Source organism: Mercurialis annua, linkage group LG5 (assembly GCF_937616625.2).
Source record: "Mercurialis annua linkage group LG5, ddMerAnnu1.2, whole genome shotgun sequence".
NCBI classification, from domain to species: Eukaryota; Viridiplantae; Streptophyta; class Magnoliopsida; order Malpighiales; family Euphorbiaceae; genus Mercurialis; species Mercurialis annua.
Genome location: NC_065574.1, coordinates 4,121,254 through 4,134,471, shown reverse-complemented (window position 1 = coordinate 4,134,471; position 13,218 = coordinate 4,121,254). Strand labels below are relative to the sequence as shown.

At 33.0% G+C, this 13,218-nt stretch overlaps 2 long non-coding RNA genes and 1 pseudogene across 14 annotated transcripts; all 3 read left to right on the top strand.

Moving 5' to 3' along the window:
* The first annotated feature begins 310 nt into the window (after positions 1-310).
* LOC126680460 (uncharacterized) lies at positions 311-8,307 on the top strand. 13 transcript variants are annotated; one of them, XR_008790839.1, is made up of 9 exons: positions 311-636; positions 1,070-1,138; positions 2,579-4,946; positions 5,322-5,374; positions 5,457-5,516; positions 6,964-7,123; positions 7,197-7,512; positions 7,698-7,761; positions 8,033-8,307. It is a non-coding gene; the product is annotated as an uncharacterized LOC126680460 (long non-coding RNA). The 13 variants fall into 13 exon arrangements; XR_008790837.1 differs by having other exon boundaries at positions 311-1,001; XR_008790840.1 differs by having other exon boundaries at positions 311-1,001; positions 2,290-4,946.
* Positions 8,308-8,635: 328 nt separating this feature from the next.
* LOC130014747 (uncharacterized) lies at positions 8,636-11,858 on the top strand. The gene is made up of 3 exons (XR_008790847.1): positions 8,636-11,388; positions 11,469-11,594; positions 11,770-11,858. It is a non-coding gene; the product is annotated as an uncharacterized LOC130014747 (long non-coding RNA).
* Positions 11,859-12,285: 427 nt separating this feature from the next.
* Positions 12,286-13,218, top strand: LOC126680756 (E3 ubiquitin-protein ligase SPL2-like; annotated as a pseudogene).

Sequence of the window (13,218 nt, the reverse complement as noted above, 5' to 3'; positions counted from 1 at the left end):
GAATATTATAAAGAAGAAAGACTAATGTAGCAGAGATAGAAGAAAAAAGGGCACGGATGAATATACACTTCATGGAAAAGCGTATTTATGCTAGAAATTTATTTACAGCGTATGTATGCTAACCTCTTCATTAAAAATGGTGTTTATGTAAGAAGCCTTTTGTATTTTTATAGTGGGCTGTTTTAATTGGGCTTTTAAACCCTTTAATGTCCAAGGGCAAACTAGTCATCTTGAAAATATAAAAAAACCTAACCCTAAATATATAAGGATAACATCTCTTCTCCCTCACAATTCACCTCTCTCTAGACTGCCTTTTCAAATTAGAAAACATAGTTTTTTATTTTTGTTTTCATGAATATATACCAAGTTTTTGTTTTCGTTAACATGAATTTATACCATGTTTTTGTTTGTAAAACATATCTTCTTCATATTTTATTTTTAAATCTAATTTCTTTATAAAATGAAAACTAGTCTAGCGTTCGGATCCGATGAAAACAGGTGAGGATCCCATGAACGTTGGTTTTATAGCTTCTTTACAAAGGTTTGTTCGAAATATAAGTTGTTTATATGATTTGAAATTGGCTTCGCGTTCGGATACGATGAAAACCGTCGAGGATCCCATGAACGAACAGAAGGGTTGGTTTAATACGTTCCTTTCAAAGTTTTGATTCGAAAATTAAGTTATTTATATGATTTGAAACTGGCCTCGCGTTCGGATCCGTTGAAATCCGTCGAGGATCCCATGAACGAACGGAAGGGTTTGTTTTATACGTCCCTTACAAAGATTTAATTCGAAATATAAGTTGTTTATATGATTTGAAACTGGCCTCGCGTTCGGATCCGATGAAAACCATCGAGGATCCCATGAACGAGTAGACGGGTTGGTTTTAAACGCTCTTTACAAAGTTTTTTTTGAAATATAAGTTGTTTATATGAGTTGAAACTAGCCTCGCGTTCGGCTCCTATGAAAACAATCGAGGATCCCATGAACGAACAGAAGGGTTGGTTTTAAACGTTATTTACAAAGCTTTTGTTTGAAATATAAGTTTTTTGTATGATTTTTTAACAGGACTCGCGTTCGGATCCGATGGAAGCCGTCGACGATCCCAAGAACTAACAAAAGAATTGGTTTTATACGGTATTTAACAAACTTTTGTTCATGATATAAGTTTTTTATATGAATTTTTTAACTGCCCTCGCGTTCGGATCCCATGAAAACCGTGGAGGATCCCATGAACGAACGTATGGGTTTGTTTTATATGTTCTTTACTTTTGTTCGAAAATATAAGTCTGTCCTGTAGTCTGCCTATTTCAATTCAACCCTTATTTTTACATTCTTTTTAACTTTGTGCCTTCCAACCGGAACGGCCTTGCCCAACCAATGGTCTCTCCCAGAATTAGTCCGGGAGGTGATTGGGGAAGAGGTGATGCTAGACACCCTCTGGTCTGGCCGAGAATGTGGTTTGAAAATATAAATTGCATTATTTTTTACTTTTTTTCTAATCGTTATTAATAGATTATTAATAGATGTTTGTTAGCTCATAATTTTTTGATAAATTTTTCAAAAATGTCTTTTATCTCAAAAAAAATAAATCAAAACATTTTTTTAGCAAAATTTTAAAAAATTATGAAAAAGAGTACAATTTTTTTAAAATAAATAAATAGAGTTTCTCTAGACGACTAAAATATATAAACTATGTATTATTTTTATTTATATCAGTCAAACAGTACACACAAATTATCATTGGATTCAATTAATTTTTAGTAATTAAAATTATAACACTTATTATTAAAAAACTCCTATAACTATTTATTATTTAAGGTATAGATTCGTATTTTTTTAAATTATTATTTAAGTATAGTCCAGAAACCTATTCACACAATATTCTTCCTGTGAATATATGAAAAGAATATTTTGTGTGCAATTCTCGGAAAACATATTTTTTGTATTATGACAATATTTTACAATACTGAATATTGTTAATATTGTCATAATACAAAAAATATGTTTTCCGAGAATTGCACACAAAATATTCTTTTCATATATTCACAGGAAGTTTATATCTATAAAATTTCTATTTTTTTACAATTTAGTAATATACTCAAAATCGGTCGGTCCTTAATACTGCCTGATCAGTTTATATATCTATTTTTGGAGAATTGCACACACAAAATATTCTGATCATCTATCAAATATCTATTTTTTACAATATAGTAATATAGTCTAAATTTGTCGGTCCTTAATACTCCCTGATCAATTTTTAATACTCCTTCATTATCTTTACTCAGTTCTCAATTGGTCTTTCATGATGCCCTTTGCGGCTCTTGTTCGCCATCTTTCTTCTCCCTTTCCCCTTTCTTACGACTTGAATCTCCAGAGTTTTTGTACCCCAAGGAAAAACTGGTTCGTTTTCTGGAATGGGCACTGTATTTTTATACAATTATCATTTGTTAAAAAATTGTTTTAATTTATAATATTTTCATAGCTATAATAAAATGAATAATTACCTTTAAGGTTTTTTAGTAATTCCTCATTGATTATTTGCCTGAAGTGATAATTCAACCGTTGTTCCTGTAGCTCGAGGAATCTAGCTCTTGCAGACACATTGTCTTCTGGTGGTTCTATAAATGGAGTATTAGCGGTCCTAAGCTGAGCCAACGCGCGAAATTGAGCCAGTTTGCTCTGGAAAATTGTCAGTTTATTAGTATAATTTAGATAATTTCTATTTGAATTACTTAAATTTAAATTATTACCTCACATCTTCCTACATGGCTTCTTCTCTCGGCTGGTAGCAATTCAGTCAGATCCTTTCCACAAAAAATCACATTGCATGTTGAATCCATCTGTATCATGCATTATCATTAATTAAAATGAAATACATTTTAATAATAAATGCTTGTAATTAGCATTCGAATCACAAAAGAATAAGCATGTAACATTTATCACATCAATTTTTACCATTTTATCACGTAAAGTTATCAAATTGCCCCATTTATTATATTTTGACCTTCTTACTGCGATTACAGCCCCAGCAAAATACTGTAAATTTTTACTAATTTGCGAATATTTGATGTTATTAATAGTATTTGCAATTTACTTGATTGAAATTCCTAAATTAAGAAAATTTGGAAACAGTAACATAGAATATTCAATCAAATTTCACCATTTTTTCATGTGAAGTCATCAGATCACACCATTTATTATATTCTAATTATTCATCAAGCATTGGAATTCAAATAAAACCTAATAATCATAAATAATTTTTCATATATGAACTGTTTTTCATTGCGATCACAGCCTCAGCAAAAAGTCACAGGAAACTGTTACTAATCTTTTAACATCGCATTTCATGAATCTTAAATTCTTTAATTTACATGATTGAAATTCAAAAATCAAGAAAATGTGGAACCAGAAAGATACCTGTAGATTCTTTTTTGACCTTGATCACAGCTTCAGCAAAAATCTACGGGAAACTTTTACTAATCTGCCAATATTTGATGTTATTAATCTTTGATTCGTAATGTACTTGATTGAAATTCAAAAATCAAGAAAATGTGAAACAGTAACATACCAGTAGATTCTTTATTTGACCTTGATCACAGCTTCAGCAAAAATCTACAGGAAACTTTGACTAATCTGCCAATATTTGATGATATTAATCTCAAATTCGCAATGTACTTGATTGAAATTCAAAAATCAAGAAACTGTGGAAACATTAACATACCTGTAGATTCTTTATTTTACCTTGATGAGAGCGAATCAGATTAAAGAAGGATAAAATATAATCTACTCGCTAAACTATATCTGATAAGAACTTGAGCTTATATACTACCTAAAAAAGTAACTGCCTCTTTCTGATTGGTTATTTTCAGTAGTCACACAGATTGCTGATTTATTGACAGCTGTGAAATATTGACAGCTGTGAAATTCTATGCAGATAAATTCTTTAGATACTTTTATGACCTTGCTGAGAGGGAATCAGATTGAAGAAGGAGAAAATTGAATCAAGTAGCTAAACAGTTTTAGATAAGAACTTGAGCTTATATACTACCTAAAATATAACTGCCTCTTTGTAATTCGTTACACAGATTGCTTCGGTATTGACAGCTGTGAAATATTGACAGCTGTGAAATTCTATGCAGAGAAAATCTGTTAATCAAAATGATAAAAAGGTCCCTTTATTAGAAACAGTAACATAGCTTTATTTGTTTTTAAAGATTTTTATATTATTTTGTAACTTAGAAGGGTCTCTATAGTTTCAATAAACGAATTGTTAATCTTGTAACTTTAATTTTCTTTATGATTTTTCTAAACATTATTGTTCTTTTCAAGCTAACCATGCAATTTTACCGTATCTTTATTATGTCTAAACGACGACGTATTGTATGAAAAACCTATTTATTGTTGTGTATCGGGACAACTATCACTACAACAAAACAGAGCAATAGAGGCGGTTTTATAGGGGCGGTTATACGGAAAGCCCCTATGAGGAGTACTATTTAAAAACTAAGCCTTTTTATAGGGGCGGAACGAGTACTCGCCCCTATTAATGTGTATCGTAGGGTCGGTTTGATAAGTCTAGGGGCAGTTTTTAAATTAATGTAACTTTAACAATCAATTTTTTTTCCCCTCGCCTCTCAGCTCGTAGACTGCCCCCTAAATATGATTCCTCTCTCAATGGCGATCATCTTCTTCTTCTTCTTCGTTCAAGTTCTCTTCATCCTCTCAGCTCGTGACCTAATGGTGGTGACCTAATTCTCAAAACGATCTGCTCTCCAATGGCGGATCTGATTTGTTCACTTCACTTCTCCCGATTTTACTAGTAGATTTAGGTTTCTGATTTCACTTCACTAGTAGATTTAGGTCGTGATTTCACTAGCAGCTGCTCTCGTAATTCACTTCTCACTGAATCGAAGGTAACATTGCTCTCTCCTTGGAATCGTAGGTAACATTGCTCTCTCTTATTTGATATGTTTTTTATATTTTAGTAATTAGTACTTGTGTTTCTGTGATTTGGTTTTCAATTTTATTTTGAAAATTAGGGTTGTTTTAGGGTTCTGGAATTCATGTGTGTGCTGTAACTTGATGCGGTTTGGATTATGAGAATGAGAGGTTGATTTATCACTCTATTTGCTGTTATTAGGGATTGAGGTTTTGCATTTATTATAAAAAGAATGAGAGGTTTGATAAGTTTATCTCTAACATGATGAGATTTCAAACTCAGTTAGGTTAAGGTTTTAGTAGCTTCGTTTTTTTTGCCTGTTAAGTTATTTTTACTATCCATTTAAATTCTTATGAGTGGTTGTGTTTCATTTCTTAGGTTTGTTGTGTTGTTGACTTTGTGGAACTTTGTAGAAATACTCATCCAAACAGGTATTCTGTAGAATTTTTTTAACAAGCTATGCATGCTTATCAATTTGAGTTGTTAATTCAATGTTTTAATAATGCATTTTAGGGAATTTGTTGAAGAGGCTAACAAGGCATCGATGGGAATCAATGAATATCTACATGTGAGGTGACCATTGCTCTAGTTATCTGGTTTTATTCTGACTTAATACTTTTCTCACTGTAATCGTCCATTCAATTTGTTATAAGTTTATCGTAATTTAGAAACTCTCTACATTTTAAATAAAAAGAATTGGTGATGTTAAGACTAAACTCATTGTGATAAGTTACAATATCATGTTAAGACTAAACTCATTGTGAAATTTTGTTTGTATGTCAGTTTAATTTGCACTGACAGCATAGTCTACTTCTTTCGTGGTGCTTGCAGTATTGTATTAGTGCCTTAAATTTGGTTTTTTCTTGACAGAAAAACTTTGTAGTCTATCATTATCACTTCTCTATAAAACTCACTGAGTTGCTTAACTCATTTTCCTAAATTGCTGAAAAGTACAAAAACTTAACCAAGAAAATCAATAATCACTAAAATGTTGCACACAGGGTTTATCACATCATTTCTTGGGTTTAGCATTGTCTTGAATGCCCTTTATGCTCATGCTCATCATGGTATATATGCATGGAAATTAATTACTCAATTTTACTTACTTATTTTCCATTTTAAACAAGAACTAAAAGGTTAATTGCTTTATCTTTATTAATCTGAAGTTCTGAACTAAAAGGTTAAATGTATTGTTACCACATTTAGCAATTTTTCATCCCTTAACAGCTTCTTAGATATTTCTGCACCTTATGTCCAATTCAGGAGGGTTTAAAGATATGAAATACTTGTCTTTTTGTACCTATTTTGATTTGTCTGGCATTATAAGCATCCAAAGTACTTAGTACATGTAAAAGTCACACCATGAAATCTTATATAATTGTGATTTGTGAAGATTATATAATATTTTCCATTTTCTTAGAACTCATGGGAAAGAAAAATTCTTATTCGTAGCCTTGCTTTCCTTTATTTATCTCTTATTTGAAAATGAAAGTGAGTACCTAGTACTCATGCTGTCGAGTAATGTTACTTACTGTAAAATTAAAGGTGCCACTTTTGGAATGCTGTTATGTGTGTCATAATATGAATGGTTTATATTAAGGTCACAGAAATAGTGAACCTATCACCAGGTGGAAAATGTAGATAGCTAAAGTACCATTTTATTGTTATCTATCAAGTGTTTCTAAGATTAGAGTACCACTTTGCTTGCAAAGGATCATTTAGTTTTATTCTTTATTTGCTAGTGAGACATATCAGATCATTGAGAATCGACAAATGTGCCGCGGGGAGCAGTTCTCTCTCTGCTAATGAGCCATCTTTGAGGCAACTTTATCCCATGGTAAGTTTGATGTAATCTAGCATACATTGGGTCAACAGTATGAAACAAAAGAAGAAGAAATTGGTATTTTCTGAGTTAGACCTTGTCTCCTGTGTTCTTTTTGCTCTTCCCTCTCTCTAAATTGGCCATGCTGTTATCAATTCTGCCTTGTTGTCTTATTAATTATTAATTGATATGTAACAGGCAACACAACATGTTGTTTCTCAAGTTCCTTTGACTACAAATGAGGAATTTAGAGCTGCAGTATTTGCAGCAAAGCGGGCACTTCCAGTAGAGAAACACACCAATTACCACCCGTCAACGAATTATGTTCAGATTCCAAGAGCTTATTCGGAGGGACATGGTAAATGTTTAGAATCTGTGCGTGTTATCTTTCCATACTCTGTTTATTTTAGTTAACTGAATATGTTTCCCAGGATAAGCTGACAATGAGCATTACTACCGAGCATGGAAAGGCTTTGAAAGACGCATATAATGATGTATCACGCGGACTAGGTTAGTTTCTTTTATTTTCTATGTATGAACATTCTCATTTGTGATCCTTGTGGTCTACAAAGTTTTGGATGTTCACTGGTAGAGGTGGTGGAACATGCTTGCGAATTGGCTTCTCTGCAAATTGGAGAATTTGTTTCCAACATCTCTAATGGGACGGATACCTATAGCATTAGGGAACCACTTGGCGTATGTGCTGGAATTTGGCCATTCGAGTATTCAGCAATAATCCCACTATGGGTAAGCCTACAGAATTCTTAGTTTTTGTTCTTTCATGGTTTATTTCCTAGTCCTCATTCTGGAGTATGCAAGGGATACAATACAAGTATCATTGTCACTATAAATTTACGATTTTCCAGTTGCTGGAGGGAATATTAAGGCTTATTAATATTGTTTTTTTTACTTCCTATTTTGTTATCATGCAGCTGTTTCCTGTTGCTATAACATGTGGAAATACTTTTATTTTAAAGCCACCATAGAAGGATCCAGGTGATTGCTGTTTGTTTCATGTTTATAAATTCATTTTATTTTCTTATTTCATTTCTCAAATGCATGCAGTTAAATTTTCATGTGAGTAAAAGTTTTTTGTAATGATTTTTTGGTAATATGAAGTGGGTCAAGTTTTAGATATCGTATCTGCTCTTTTTCTTTGTGTTTTATTCATTGCTGATGTTTACTTGATCTCTCTACTTGATGCTAAGTTACTGAACAATAACAGTTTGAATTGAAATCTGATTTTTATTCTGTACAATCTTTGCAGGATGGTCATTCTTCAAGTTAGTTAGTTTGAAAGTCAACCCAACTCTTCATTTTTGTCCATTCAGCGGGCACACCATTATCTCTACTAGCACCGTCTGCACCGGGACTATCTGTTGGCAATTTGTGTTGAATTATCTAGATTTTTTCTTAGTTATCATATATTGTTATTACTTCCATTGGCAAGAGACTAGAAATTGTCTTGTTATAATTCAGTTTGGCACTAAATATAAATATTTGTAGATTATTATGATTATTAAGAAAGCATTGTTGTTCATATATTATATTTTTATCAGATTTAGGTTTTAATTATGATGCGTCAAGTTTGTTTAATCAACAAGATGCAATTGGAGTAAACAGGGGATATTTTATGAAAATGCAGACAAAAATTTGAAAAATATATAACCTTTTGGGGCGGTTTAAAACGCCCCTACAAAGCACACACATTGTACAAAGTTCATACATTTAGGGGCGGACCGCCCCTACAAAGCACATACATTTAGGGGCGGTTTAAACCGCCCCTATATTTCGCACCAAGAATAAACATGTTACCCCGGCAGGTTCTATAACCGCCCCTACGTCGTAGTGGCGCCGGAAAAAACGGCGTTTTAAGGGCGGATTCTAACAACCTCCACTACCAACACCGTTTGACTGAACAAATGTGAAGAAAAACGGCATCATCATCATGAAACGAGCTACTCTATTATTGGAATTAGTCTTATCTTTTCATCAGCATGAAAAGTATCCTATCATTTCTCTTTCTGAATTCCTGCTCTTCGTCTATTCAGATGAGAACAACCCTATCGGCGATGAACTTTGGTATAGTGTTATTCTAATGGCTGTTTTTGTTGCTCATGAATCTGGTGATTGGGCTATTATTCTTTAGAGTATTCACACTGTATGTATATTTTTAAATTCCATGCATGGTTTAAATTTTAAATTCAATTATGATTTTATGTTGCTGAAATCTTTGGTTTTTGGTCCCTTACTGTTTTTCTTTGAGAATATTGCATACTCTATTATTGTATCAATTTCATCAACTGAGTCGAGAATGGTAAATTAATTGCTTCATTCTAAGCAAGGCTTCCTTGAGCTTAAAATTGAAATTGATCGATTTTTTGGCGTTATCAATGTATCTAACTTGTTTGTTGATTGTTTGCTTATTATGCGGTTACTTATCTAGACGACTGATATGTAAATTTATGAAATGAAATCTATGGATGCGACAGTGAGGACAAACTTTGTTCCCTGTTCAGTTTCTTTTTGTTCTTGTTCCAGATGCTTGATTGCCTAATCAGAATATATCTTTTTGAATATGGATTCAACACATCCTCTGCCTCTCACAACAACAAATGAAACCTGTTGAGCCGCTTTTTCTTTTCTTCAAGCACATTTTGGTCATAAATACCCTGTAAATAGATATTTTCTTTTCTGATATAATGTTATGTACACTGCCCACTTTCCCTTTACTACCGTGGTATGAGGGATTATTTTAGCGTTCTGATGCATTTATAATTTGATCTCTTTAGTGGTTGGCCTATTCGATGAGGAGAAAATCCTAATGTTGGGTAAAGAAATCAATGCTGTTGGGGTTTGCAGTTCTAGCAATTGGACTCTTGAGATAACATCTTGCAAGGATCTTCTCTTTTTTCTGTAATTGCTTTCACTAGTATTGGTAGTCATTGATAATTGTTAGTAGCAAGTGTCGAGAATTTTAAGTTGTTTGCTTCAGTGTTAGTAGTATATATTGGATTTTCTACACAATACTGTTTGTTAGGCTTCCTATAAATTAGAATAGAATTTAATTTATGTTTTCGCATTATCTATGTACCTTTCTAGTTTGTTGATTGTTTGACAATGTATTTGGTCACTTTCTAGCTGACTGCTATGTAAATTTGTCATATTGATGGATGAGACACTGATAACAAACTTTGTTCCCTGTTTTTGTTCCTTTTGTTCTTGTTGAAGATGTTCGATGGCCCCAAATCGAATATGGATGGTTCAACACATCTTGTGCCTCTTATAACAGTTTATCATCAGTTGAAATCTATTGTTCCTTAGCCTTATACTATCCTTCAAGCACTTTTTGGTCATTAATAACCTGTAAGCTATTTAGAAATGTCCTTTTCTGATTTAATGTCATGAAAACTGTCTTCCGTTTTCGTGTAATACTGCATTTGGGGGAATTTTTTAGCTTGCATATTCAATTATAATTTGCTCTCTTTAAAGTTGGCCTACATGATGAAGAGAAAATCCTACAGATGTTTTAAGAAATCAATGCTGCTAGGGTTTACCTTTTTACGCTGGGACTCTTGAGATAAAATCTTGCAAGGAGTGTGTCTTGGTTTAGGCATTTTTGATCCAATTTTGCTTGTTTGTTGGTTTTATATGCAAATTTTGTAGCAACCACTTCTCAATACATCTGTCTTTTTAGTTTCACGCTTCTGTTAAGATGATATATTTTAGCAACTTCAGATATGAGATTATTTAAACAAGTGGTATAATTCTTGGATGCTATTGTATTCTTTGCTATGCTGCAAGGAGGTATGATTTGCATGAAATTTATGTAATTTATGTGCTGATTTACGATTTGAAATGAACATATAGCTCAAAGAGGAGATAAAATAGTTTTTAGAATCTGATCTTAACTCTGGTATAAAAGGAAATCATTGATCTATGTATGATCTGAATTTACAGCTTCATTAATCAGTATCTGATTCAGTAATTGATGCTATGTTTTTATATGCAAAAGGAATGGAAGTATGTAGGCAATAGAGACAGGTACGACGAGAACAAAACCGTTCTATTTGGGTGGCCCTCAGATTGATGCAGAGGATAAAGCAGACAATGTACTCGATGGACAGTTGTGTGGTTTGCTTGATGAGGCTAAAACGCTCAGCGTTCATTCCATGCGGTTATCTTGTTTGTTGCTAACTCTGGGCTGCTGAGCTGCTGTTGAATTTGAGGTGTTGAATTGTCCTCTCTGTCGACAGGCAGTGAGAAGTGAGAAATTCGTTGAGGGTATGGCTGTTGAGAATGAAGAGTTACAGTGTCCTTTTTGAATAGACAATGGTCTGTTATCTGTGATAGACCATAGAGGTCACAATGTTGTTGTTTTTGTTGCTTAGTGGAAATTCCAATCTGATGTTATATTAAATATATTGTCTTTTTTTAAGTTTTTCATTAAAATATATTTAATCGTAGAAGGTAAAATCAATTCAAGTAAAAAATTATTTTTGTAGCATCGCACGAGCTACTCTATTGTTGTCTTTTCATCATATGATTTTGGTGAAGGAACACTATTAATATGGGTGATCATGACAATGTATTTCCAGTATATTTGGCTTATCATATACAGAGGTATAACTTAAACTTTGCTTAATAAATAATTTATCTAATTTAAGTAATCACATATAATTATTATTACTGGTAAACTGCAGGCACTTGGGTTAAAAGTCAAAGTTAGAAATCGTGAAGGACACAGGACATGCTCTAAATATCGAATCGCCTCATGCTTTGAACAGGCTAATTACATCTTATTTAACTATAAAATTCAGACTCAAATTGTTAGTAATTTTTAAGCATGTAATTTGACATGCAAAATTCACACATCTTTACACTTATAGAAATGTCCTTTACTGATTTAATGTCATGAACACTGCCTTCCATTGTCCCTTTAATATCGCGTTAGGAGGGATTATTTTAGCTTTCTGATGCATTTATAATTTGATCTCTTTAAAGGTTGGCCTACTTGATGAGGAGAAAATCCTACCGTTGGGTAAAGAAATCAATGTTGTTAGGGTTTGCAGTTCTAACAATGGGACTCTTGAGATAAAACTTGCAAGGATCTTCACTTTTTTCTGTAAGTGGGTTTTTTCTAGAGCAGTATGTAGGTCTTGTACTTAGACATTGACGTGTTTTGAAAGATGATCCATTCCTTTGTTGCATTACATTTAGATTTGCATTGAAGTTCATAGAATTTGATGCTGCCTTCACTAGTAATGATAGTCATTAATAATTGTTCGCTAAACAGTTGGTTAATCATTTGATTAGTTTTTGTCTTACTTTATAGGAGCAAGCTGAGATTGTAGTCTTTTTGTTTATATTATTCTATGTTTGTCTCGGTTTAGGCATTCTTGGTCCAATTTGCTTGAATGTTGGTTTTATATGCAAACGTTGTAGCAATCACTTCTCAATACATCCGTCTTTTTTAGTTTCACGTTTATGTAACGATGACATATTTTAGCAGATATAGTTATGAAACTATTTACACAAGAAATTTATCTGTCCTTGGCAACTTTGTTGCAGATCAGATTGACTAAGGAGCAAATGGTAAACCATCTGGCCTTTAGGGCAAAAGTACTTTTGTGGAGTGGTATAATTCTTGGATCAGCTGCAATTTGTATTTAGCTATGCGGCAGTGAGGTATGATTTGCATGAAATTTATATAATGTATGTGCTGATTTTTATGCTTTGAAATGAACATCTAGTTCAAAGAATAGATAAAATAGTTTTATAGAATCAGATCTTAACTTGGATATGGAAGGAAATCATTATTCAATCTATAATGATCAGATTTTAAAGCTTCATTAATCAATATCTGATTCAATAATTGACAATTTCTTTCTAGGATTTGGAATGGATTTAAAGCATGGAGGAAATAGAGACAGGTTAATGAGAACAACAAAACCGTTCTCTCACTAATACGGATGACCCTCAGATTGATGCAGAGGGTGAAACAGATAATGTACCGGATGGACAGTTGTGTTTGATCTGCTTGATGAGGCAAAAACGCTCTGCATTCATTCCATGCGTCATCTTGTTTGTTGCCAACTCTGTGCTATAGCAGTTGAACTTGAGGTATCACCGAAGTTGAACTTGAGGTATCACCGAAGTTGAACTTGAGGTATCACCGAAGTGTCCTCTCTGTCGACTGGCAGTCAGAAATTCGATGAGGATATTCGACTGTTGAGAGCGAAGAGTTACAATTTCCTTTTTGGATAGGCAATGGTCTGTAAGGTGTAATCGATATTTGTATAGAGCTTTACTTCTTTACTGAATGATCATCAATTGTGCAGCCTTTTGTTGCTTAGTGGAAATTCCAATCTTATTCAGGTCACAATGTTGTTGTTTTTTTAATTTTGCTGTGGACAAATAATTAATCTGTATATGAGCTCAAAATTTTAACTG